General features: G+C 31.1%; 1 pseudogene; it reads left to right on the top strand.

Moving 5' to 3' along the window:
* The first annotated feature begins 4,143 nt into the window (after positions 1 to 4,143).
* The window catches only part of LOC149259556 (elongation factor 2 pseudogene), a 75,725-nt pseudogene continuing 68,230 nt past the window's right edge, over positions 4,144 to 11,638 (top strand).

Genomic DNA, 11,638 nt, shown 5'->3' with positions numbered 1-11,638 from the left:
CAACAACCAAACCTCGTGCAAAAAAACTTTAGAGACTCCAAAATCCTCCTTAGTCACACATTGGATACATTGATCTCTAGGGAGTAGACTCCACGTGCAACAAGATCGAGTTGAAACTTGACAATGATGACTCAACGAAGTTCCTAGAAGGAAACCCTAACCATCTTCCTCATCAGTTTTTTCAAGATTTAACATTAGTATTAATTATTAACCATAATATTATATTATATTATATTATATTATATTATATTGTAATAATAACATTAATATTAATATTATGATAATTATTAATCATATTAATACAAACCATAAAGGATGGTTCGAAACGTCGATTCCAAAAATATGAATGTGATGACACCGGAAGATAAAACCACACAAAACACAAATCACAAAAGCCTCAAATCAATAGTAATAATATTATGCTATAGTTTTATATTATTATCAAGGTCACATTAAAATTTTCAGTGTCATTTTAGTCTTCACTTGAGGAGGAAACATGTATTATAAGATTTCCACTGCATAACAATCTACTCATTGAACTACTAATTAAGCATAGTGGAAGATGAAGTAACACTTTTTCACAAGGTAAAAAAACGTAAATAATATTATATTATATTATATAAAATAAAGGTAAACAAATGTGTTTTATATTATATTAATAAATGTAAACAAAAGTCAAATAATTTTACCTAATAATGATATTTTCAAGTGATAATATAATATAATATTAATATAGATATTAACCATAATATAATATAATATAATGATATTAATATTAATACTATGATTAAATATTAATTATTAATCATATTAATATTAAATAATAATAATATTATGATATAGTTTCATATTATTATCAAGGGCACATTACAATTTTCACTGTCATTTTAGTCTTCACTTTAGGAAACATGTATGATAAGATTTCTACTACATAACAGTGTACTCATTAAGCCATTAATTAACCTCACTAAGCTATAAATTAACCATAGAAAAAGATGAAGTTTATTTTATATTATATAATATAAAATAAAAGTAAACAAAAGTATTTTATATTATATTAATAAATATAAAGAAACGTCAAACAATTTCACCTAATAATGTTGTTTTCACTTGATAATATAATATAATATTAATATTATGATTAAATATTAATTATTAATCATATTAATACTAAATAGTAATAATATTATGATATAGTTTCATATTGTTATCAATGTCACATTACTATTTTCACAGTCATTTTAGTCTTCAATTTAGGAAACAAGTATTATAGGATTTCTACTACTTAAAAGTCTACTCATTGAGCTACTAATTAACCATAGAGGAAGATAAAGTAAAGCTTTTGCACAAGGTAAACAAACGTAAATAATTTTATCAAGGTAAACAATGGTAAATATTTTTATATTACTTTTCACTGATAATATAATATAATATTAATATAATTATTACCATCATATAATATAATATAATATAATATAATATAATATAATATAATATTATATTATATTATATTAATATTAATACTCTGATCAAATATAAATTATTAATCATATTAATATTAAATAGTAATAATATTATGATATAGTTTCATAATGTTATGAAGGTCACATTACAATTTTCACTGTCATTTTAGTCTTCACTTTAGGAAACATGTATTATAGGATTTCTACTACATAACAATCTACTCATTGAGCTATTAATTAACCATAGAGGTAATTACAATTTTCACTCTCAGTTCAATCTTCATTTTTGGAAATAAATAAATAAACTTATATTATATTATATAAAATAAATCTACGGATTGGGATATTTAAACCTTGGATCTCTCAATTTTCACAAATTTCACCTTGGATCTCTAAATTTTCACAAATTTCACATTACTTCTATCACCAATTGAGCTACATTTCTTGGGAAATTATGCTATAGTTTCATATTGTTATCAAGATTACATTTCAATTTTCACTAACATTTTAGTCTTCACCTTAGGAAACATATATTATAGGATTTCCACTAGATAAAAATCTACTAATTGAACTACTAATCAACCATAGAGGAAGATGAAGTAAATCTTTTGCATGTAAGGTAAAAAAAATTAAATACTTTTATATTATATTATAAAGGTAAACAAAGATATTTTATATTATATTAATCAATATAAACAAAAGTCAAATAATTTGACCTAATAATGATATTTTCACCTTATAATGATGTATGTCGGCCATCATAGTTTATAAAACAAAATTTAACAAACAAAGTTTAATAAATTGGATAAACATAAAGTACAAAACCATGGGCTCTAACAAAATCATCGGAAAAAACTAATAAATTAAAAAGATATAAAGTACAAATCCATCCCCTATAACCAAACCATGGGTGATAACACTTTTCTAGAAAAGTACTTTAACACAATCAAATCCAACAACTAAAAATATAGACTCAAGTAATTTTTATATATAATATTTAATTTGATAGAAATTAAACTAGTATTTACACGAGATGTTGCAAAGGAAACATGATAAGTGGATAACATATGGAAGAAAAACATAGATGAATACAAATGTGATATGTTATTTGATATAACTATTGCCCACATGATAATCTGAAAATTGAACAAAATAAGAACCAAAATACTATGGATTGTCAACATTGCATATATTTTTATCAACCTTCGACAATTAGTTTCAAAATCCAAAAACCTACATATTCAACGATGAAAATGAATGATTAAAAGTACCTTAAATGATATGAGGTTGCGGGAATGGCATTAGACAAGTCATTAGATGTACATTCCTTTCACTCTACAAGGAAGGAGATATTATATCTATGAGGTTTTTACAATATATCCACAAAGGCTCATTAAATCTGAACCCCCTTCTCTTGCAAAGCTTGATGTGGTGAAAGTGGTTTGACCTTGTAGAACTGCTTCATTTCATGCTATTGACAAGGTGCCATTTGGAGATAGTCCATATGACAAGGCCAAGTAGATGCAAGAACAAATTATGATATTTTTTGGTAGTTTATTGTTTGTTTTTGCAATGAGTTTTGTTGGATATTGACTAACTAGAAATGGCTATGATTTGGGTTAGTTGAGAAAAGTAGTGTTGGAGGACCATATTAGTGTTTATTTAGATGATATTGCTCAGGAGAAAGAGAAATGGTATGTTTCTGATGCAATTTCCATGGATATTGTGAGGGATTGGACTTTAGCGAGAGAGCATAACATGTTTAATTTTCAAAATTTTAATGGCATGTCGATGATTAGAATTGGGAATTTTGGGAATTCTCTTCAAAGTTTCTATATGGTTAACCTTCTCTTGTTTTGAGTCAATTGACCTTGTTGGCCAAGTGCATTTGAAATGTGACTGGTAGAATGAATTGAAATATATTTTGGTGTTGTTATGTGTATTGTAGTTGATGAACAAGGATACATAAAGGGTAATTGCATTATTTTGGGTTGCAATCAATGTCATCGATAAAATAGATAGTGCTTTGAAAGATATGGCCAATGTCATGAAATAGTAAAACAAGGCCGAAGAAGCCATTGAAGCCATCATATAATTAAGGAATCGATGTTCCTTTCATGCTCAGGAAAGTCCTGAAAATATATAGTTGGATTTATACAAGGTAAATTGCATGGGCTAAATCTTTTAGACTAAAAATGTCAAGGTCAAGTTTCCCATTCATACTAATAAGGATTTGACACCTTTCTTAGGTCATTTGTATGACAAAATTTGGATTTTTATTTTTTATTTTAACATTGGTTAAGCTTGATTTCAAATGTAACATCCACATGATCATAATGCCTTGGAAATCTAGGCCAAACTCTTTACAATATAGATTGTATATACATATTTATTTTAAGGTGATTGTATGGAGCAATCCCTAGTTGAAACTTCTATGTCCACCTAAGTGGGTAAATGTGGTCTCCTTTGATCAAACTCTAGAGGAATATGGTTTCTTGGTTGTATTACAGGGTTGGCCATTTAATTTAAATATCTAACTTCAATTTTTGAATTATGCATGGTAGATTTGTTAGAAATAAATAATTTGTTTAATATAATCTTGTTTCATGTGCACACTACTCTAGTTAATGGAAATGGTGACTGACCTACTGACTTAATTCAAAGTTATGTGATTGTGTATTTATAGGTGAGATTTACAATGGATGAGGTTAGAAGGACAATGGAATTGAAGCATAATATTTGTAACATGTTTGTGATTTCCCATGCTAACCATAATATAATTCTTTGCTTCTCGAATAGTTTTATATTCTCTCCTATTCCATAACTCCCATATAAAATACTAGTGCATCATCACATTTGTGATGAAGAAATAAGGAAAGTACTGAAAATATTACAATTCCCAACCCCCAAAATCCTATATGCCAAATTATCATTACATCAAAATAGTCTTATCCCCTTATAAAGTATATGCTAAATCTTCATTGCCTCATATTATAGTTCTCCCTACTTACTTAATTCATCATTACATTTATCAATTTTGATAATTGTTATGGGTATTCGCAGGGAAGTCTAATTTGATAGATTCTTTGGTGGCAACAACTGGTATCATATCTCAAGAAGCTTCAGGGGATGTTAGGATGACTGATACTCAGGCATATGAAGATAAACATGGTATCACCATTAACACAACTGGGATGTACTTGTATTATCAGATGACAAAAGAATATCTGAAAAGCTTCAAGGGGAAAATAATGGGAAATGAGTATTTGATAAACTTTATTGATTCTCTGGGCACGTTGAATTCTCATTAGAAGTCACAACAACCCTCAGAATCATATATGGTGCATTAGTTGTGCTATATTTTATTGAGGGACTTTGTGTCTAGACTAAAATTATTTTGTGCCAAGCTCTTGGAGAAAGGATTAAACCCATTCTTACTTCAATAATATTTATTAGCTCTTCCTTGTGTTACAAGTTAATGGAGAGGAATCTTATCAGACCTTATGAAGGGTTATTGAGAATGTGAATGTGGTCATGTCTACTTAAGAGGATGCTATGCTTGGGGATGTTCACAATTATATAGAGAAAGGGACAATTGCATTCTTAGCCGGTCTTCATGGGTGGGATTTTACATTGACAAACTTCACCAAAATGTATGCTAAAAATTTTGGTTGCGATGAAATAAAGATGATGGAGAATCTCTGGGGAGAAAACTATTTTGACACTCATACAATAAGATGGTCATGCAGGAATTTAGGCTTACCTACCTACAAGAGAGGCTTTGTTCAGTTTTTATATAAACCCATAAGGCAGATCCTAAACATTTTCATGAAGGATGACAATGATCAACTATGGATTTTGTTGTAGAAGTTGGGCATTTATAAGAAGAATGAGGGAAAGGAGCTTGTTGGGAAGGCCTTGATGAAGTGTGGCATGCATAGTTGGATACCTGCAAGTAGTGCCCTACTTGAGATGATGATTTTCCATCTTCCTTCTCCTACCACTGCCCAGATATACCGTGTACATGATTTGCATGAAGGGTCTCTAAATGACATCTATGAAAAATCTATCGGGGATTGTGATCCATTTCCCATTTACTGTAATTCTAAAATTGTAGGAAATGTACTCCTTGTATGGGTTTGTAGCCTTTTCCAAGGTAAAACTATACAATAGGTTATAAACCCTGAGAGTATAATATTGTCAAATCCATGCAAGGTTTCTACAAACTATGAATAGGTTTTTATTATAAATAATAGAAGAGATGCATTCTCTCTTGTGGGTTTTGTTTTCTAGCTAGTTTTTTGTTATTAAACATGAGAGGAGGCAGTACTATGTAGGAAATTAGGTAACTGGCATTGTTTTAGTAGGAATCAAAATTAAATCAGGAGAAGGAGTGTCTATAAGAGGAATATTTAAATAAAAAATGAATGGGTTGGATAGGGGTCTTATAGGAGAAGCACCCCCCCACAGAAAGATTAATTGTAAACATATTGTCATTACAACATTTACTTCAAATAAATTTGGTATTATCTATAGTCCTTTCATTATGACATGTGTATGCCATTTTCAATCATAATGTTATCACAGAGGTGCAGTGAACTAGAGGACAAAATTAAGCGATTGAAACACAAGCTCAATATGATTCGTTCAGGCTTAGAATTCAATGGAAAGAGAAATAAAAAAGAAAAGGGTCTTAGGGAAAAAAATTCAAGTGACTCTAGAACATGAGGTCATGAGATTACTTAGAAACTTGATTTGGGATTACATGTTTGGTGTTTGAAATTTTTGATGGCCTGTAAGTGTTTATCTAGAGTATCTCTATTGTCAACCATCCTCTAGTTTGAGGCAATTGACCATGTCAAATAACTTGAAGTAGTTCTTGAGATTTTGAAATGGGTCTTATGGATTAAGATTTTTCTCTGTTTGAAATGTGATGTAGTGGTAGGACATTTGTGGGAAAAACGTCCATTTCCCATTCTAGTTCTCGGATTGCACTAGACAGGAAGGAATGGGTGAATAATTTGTTTTGGTTTGATTAGCTGGCCTTATCATTGAATAGTATTAGTTTGATAACAATGGAATTTAAAAAAAAAAATTGTTGCTTAAGAATAATTAGAATTTGTTTTGATTGAAATGAGCATAAGAAAAGAAATTATCCTATTTTCCATGCCAGTGTTTGCGCCTTCTATTTTATTGGAATATGGCCAGGAATTTGAGTTATTTGTGAACTATCAACTTCAATATTTTTTTTTCAATCTTTTTGTTTTAAACATAAAAGTGATTATGATCTAGTTGATAGCCTAATTAAAATAAATTTTATGAATAAAGAAGTTCTCTCTATTTGGATTTGGCATATTTGATTGGCTTTGCTATTCTCTTAGAATGAATTGAAATATATGTTGGTATTTTTATGTGTATTGAAATTGATGAACAAGGATCCATAAATGGAAATAACATTATTTTGGGTTGTAATCAATGCCAATGATAAAGTATACAATGCTTTGAAAGATATGGCCATTGTCATGAAGCAACAAAACAAGGCCGAAGAAGCCATTAAAGCCATCATATAATTGAGGAATCAATGTTCCTTTCATGGTTAGGAAAGTATGGAAAATATATTGCTAGATTTATACATGGTAAATTGCATGGCCTAAATTATTTTAGACTCAAAACTATCAAGTTCAAGTTTCCCATTCATACTAATAAGGATTTGATGTCTTTCTTAGGTCATTTGTATGGCAAAATTTGGATTTTTATTTCTTATTTTAACATTGGTTAAGCTTGATTTAAAATGTAACATCAAAATGTTTATAATGGTTTGGAAGTCTAGGAAAACCTCTTTACAATCTAGATTGTATATATATGTTTATTTTAAGGTGATTGTATGGAACAATCCCTAGTTAAAACTTTTTTGTCCCCCTCAGTGGGAAACTGTGGTCTCCTTTTATTAAAGTTGATTGGAATAGGGATACTTGGTTATATTACAACGTTGGTAATTTAATTTAACTATCTAACTTCAATTTTTTAATTATGGATGGTAGATTTGTCAAAAATAAATAATCTGCTTAATATAAGCTTGTTGCCTATGTGCACTGCTCTAATTAATGCAAATGATGGCTGGCCTATAATATGCCTAGGTTAAAGTTTTATGTAATAAAGTATAATAAAGGTAAAATAATACCAAGGTGATGAGACACTTATTCCAGGCTAAATGTTTTTCAAACACTACAGTGGGCTTCACTTTTAGTTTATTAATGGTTATGGAAATTGACAAAGGCATTGGCAAAGGCAAAGAGGCAATAACTGACATTTATTTATGAAAATAAAGGAAAATAGGAGAAAATAAAGGTGAAGGGACCCATATTTGCATGATATGGATTTTAGAGGAAAATGAAGAAAATAGAGACATCATTAATAGAAAGGAATCAGAGAACCAGTGCACAACTTTTTTCAATTTTTTCTTTGGAATTAGATTAAGAGAGAGAGAGAGATTCAATAGGAGAAATCAAGCAAACAAGAAGGAAAAGGAAGGAAAAGGAAAGAAAAGGAGAGAAAAGGAAAGTAAGGACAAGGTTGGATCAACAACTTTAACATGAGGATTTTGTAGGTGACAAGGTGAATGTGTGATTTCCTATATGAGGTGTGAATGCATGATACATGCATTTATTTATTTGGTTCATTTGTTGTCATTGGTATGGGTTTTTCCTGGTTCGATAGTGGTTTCAACCTTTCCTTTCCATTTCCTAGATAACCATGGTGTGATGGGATTCATTTCTTGGTTGAGCAATGGATTGATGGAAGGTTTTGAAACCAGGTGAGGTGGTCTCAGAAAAATTCCCAAGGGCTAGGGGTGGAGATGGTTTTATCTAGAAGCCCTTGATAGGTGCGCAGAGATAGGAAAATTTCTCAAGGTATGGTGAAAATATTCTAAGGCATCTAAGATTGGCTTGGTTTTGTGAGCTCAGGACCAGTTTAGGTGAAATCATGGTGGTTTGATGGTGGAGGCAGTTTAACCTCTGGATTCCCTTGATTGTTTATGTCTCCATTTATTCCATGAGATCCCAAATTTATGCTTGGAATATGGCATGGGGGTGATTGGATGAAAGAAATATTTGGTTCAACTTAATCTATGGTTGGGTGGTATGTGGAAGTCCCTGACTTGGCTGGCTTTTGCAGAAGTTAATAAGAGATATTTTCCTATTGTAATTTATGAGCACTTGTACTTGTTATTATGATGATTTGATGGTTGTTTTGTAATGGTTAATATTATGGTTATAAGCATGGTTTTATGGCGTTCTTTAGTTATGTCTCTTGTTATGCTTTGATAAGTTATTGAATGGTTAATGAATGCATGGAATAGCTAGTGTAGTTGCAACTAATTGAGAGGGCATTAGACCTTCTTGGTGATTTTCAGATGAAGTTCAGATATTTATACTCAGATATGCATTCATGATCTGTAGCTTACATGTTTACCATATGTTTAGTGAAATTCCTAGTGTTTTCTAGGCAATCTAGGTCAAGTTCTCATTGTAAGTTTGAACATTTGGATTTTTTGTCATGTAAATTATGATTTTGGAAAGTTACAGGAAATTATGGGTAGTGTTCTGAAGGCCAACCTAAAAAGGTGGCATAGATCTTGGAATCATATGCTTAGAAATAAAGATTTTAGGCAATAACTGCATGGAACTAGGCTTATGCATGTGGTTGGAGGCCTATAACCACACTCTTTCCTTGTCATGCATGTAGTTGGGGTGTTAAGTCAGTGAAAATGGTGTACAACGCAAGGATTGACAACTTGGTGTGGTTTGCATCCTTCTTAGTGGTTTGTAGTCTTTGAGGGATGTTAGTAAAGTTGTCGATTTATCGACCCCACTTCCATAACTGGAACTTGGAGCTCAGGTTATGTCATAGTAGCACTCCACTTCACATTTACCTGGAGGGCTCGTAAAAGTGGGTAAATGTGGGGAGGGGCATGCTACAGATTGCTATTAGAGATTCCAGGTTCAAACACTTGGACTAGATGGGAGGGATGTGATTGTTATGCATGCATGTCAGTCATGTGCATGCATTGGAGTGGCTATAATTGTAATTTATATAGTCGGTGTTATAGTTTGGCATCATGCCTGATGATTGAGATGATGTTGATATGTTAATATGTTGGTGTAATTATATATATATACATGTATATCATTCTAATATGGACTTATTTGTGTAGACGAGATAACCTCCGCTGAACTTCACTAAGATATGTTTTATTATGTTTATATTTAGTTATCTTACATGGTATGTTTGTAGGATGAAGAAGATCAGATATGATAAGTAGAATGGTGGATTATAGTTCACATGACTCTCCTTATAGATCAGCTAAGAAACAAGGAGAAGAGTACTCTCCTAACATAGTAGATACACTGAGAAGAATGAAGGAAGAAATCAAAAGTTGCAAGGAAGATATTGACAAGATAATTCAGTCACATGAAAGGCTTTCCAGAGCTCAGGGAAAGTAAGCCAAGGCTAATGTGGTCATCCTTCAAAGTTTATCAAATTTGCAGAGATAGGGACAACTGTGGATCAATTATGGATAGGAGGAAAGGACTAATGGGGAATATGGTAGCAGATCTCAATCAGGGAACAAGTTGGATGGGGATGAAGCTGTCAGAGGTGGCAGGTGTGTTATCACCAAAAAATTGATCATATAGCCCAATTTATTAGATGGATCGAAGTACACATGTAATTCCAATTTTACCATAGTAAAATTGCTTTCACTATGAGAAATTACCTAATAAACCACTTTTATTAAGTAATTTATAGTTAAACACATGAAGAATAATTAAATAAATCACTATTTATTTGATTTTATTCTAGGAATAATTAATTAAAGCATTCTTTTATTATTATTCCTTGTTAAATTTGACCCAATCATGAAAAATAAACAGATAAATCATTATTTATCTTATTTTTCTCTAAGAATAACTAATTAATCATTAATTAATTACTATTCTTTGTTAAGTTTGACTAAATCCCTTAGGAATAATTAAATAAATCATTATTTGTTTATTATTCCTTAACTAATTCCTTGAGATAATAAATAAATCATTTATTTAATTATTATTTATAAATAAAAGTTTAAATACTTTTTACCACCTAAACAAATATAATAAAATATTCCAAGTGGTAATTCCAAGAATGGGATCAATAATATTTTATTATTGCTCATTATTCGAGGATAACTCAATATTTTTTTTATAAATAGGAGGGTTTTCCATTCATTATTCACTTTTTATTATTTTCATTGTTGCACTCATTATTGTAACTCTGATTATTTTCTTTGTCGCACACCATATTTTTGTTGGGTTTGTGCATTATAGAGGAGAGAGACTCCACAGAAGCTAAAAGTGTTTGAGGATTGCCAAGAACCCATCCCATAGAGGGGCACTAGTAACATATATTTGTTCCCTTCACAGGTGTTATAATAAAATTATTCTTTAGAAATCTAGTTTCCATTGGATGTTTTGGGGTTATTACTCTTCATTTTACTGTTTAACTATGATTGCAACATAGATTAGAATTTTGGCAGGTTTTGTTTCTATCAATAGTTGCAGATCTACAATGTTTAGCAGTCATTTCTATTATTGAAGTCGTTTGTCATCCACAATATTAAGTGGGTTATTTTTGTACATCATTGAGAAGAAAACACTACAACACTATGTCTCATCCCGCTCAGGCCTTGATCAATTATGTTTTACTCGTTGAAGTTGAATTTAGCCTCCCTTAGGGCTTCTAGTACACTTCCACCTTTCTAAGGGGAGTTTAGCTGAGTGAGAAGTTTGAGTTTCTGCAGCACTTTCAGCCACATTTTCCAGATCTGTAATCTTTTATTTCAAATCTAATAAGATAGGTTGATACCATCCATAGTTTCACATTCAAACTTGTTTGGTCATTCCCGTAGGGTCGCCTTGGTTTCCCTAAGTGTTTCACCCATCTACCTATCCTCTTGCAGTGATCTTCCCCTCTGGTTTTTTGTTGTTGCTGAGCCACTTTCCAGCAGCTTAGAGTCACTTGATCCCAATCACATTGACATTTAGATCTCTTGACCGTTTTAGTGTATTTTCCATCGGTTTAGCCACCTAGCAGTACAGTGTTTGCAAACCCAATTTGGGTGGGGTTTAGTTAATTTC

Source organism: Pinus tabuliformis, chromosome 6 (assembly GCF_031772625.1).
Source record: "Pinus tabuliformis cultivar Carrire ecotype Pingquan chromosome 6, CPIR1, whole genome shotgun sequence".
Taxonomy (NCBI): Eukaryota; Viridiplantae; Streptophyta; class Pinopsida; order Pinales; family Pinaceae; genus Pinus; species Pinus tabuliformis.
This window is presented reverse-complemented; position numbering and strand designations above follow the sequence as displayed.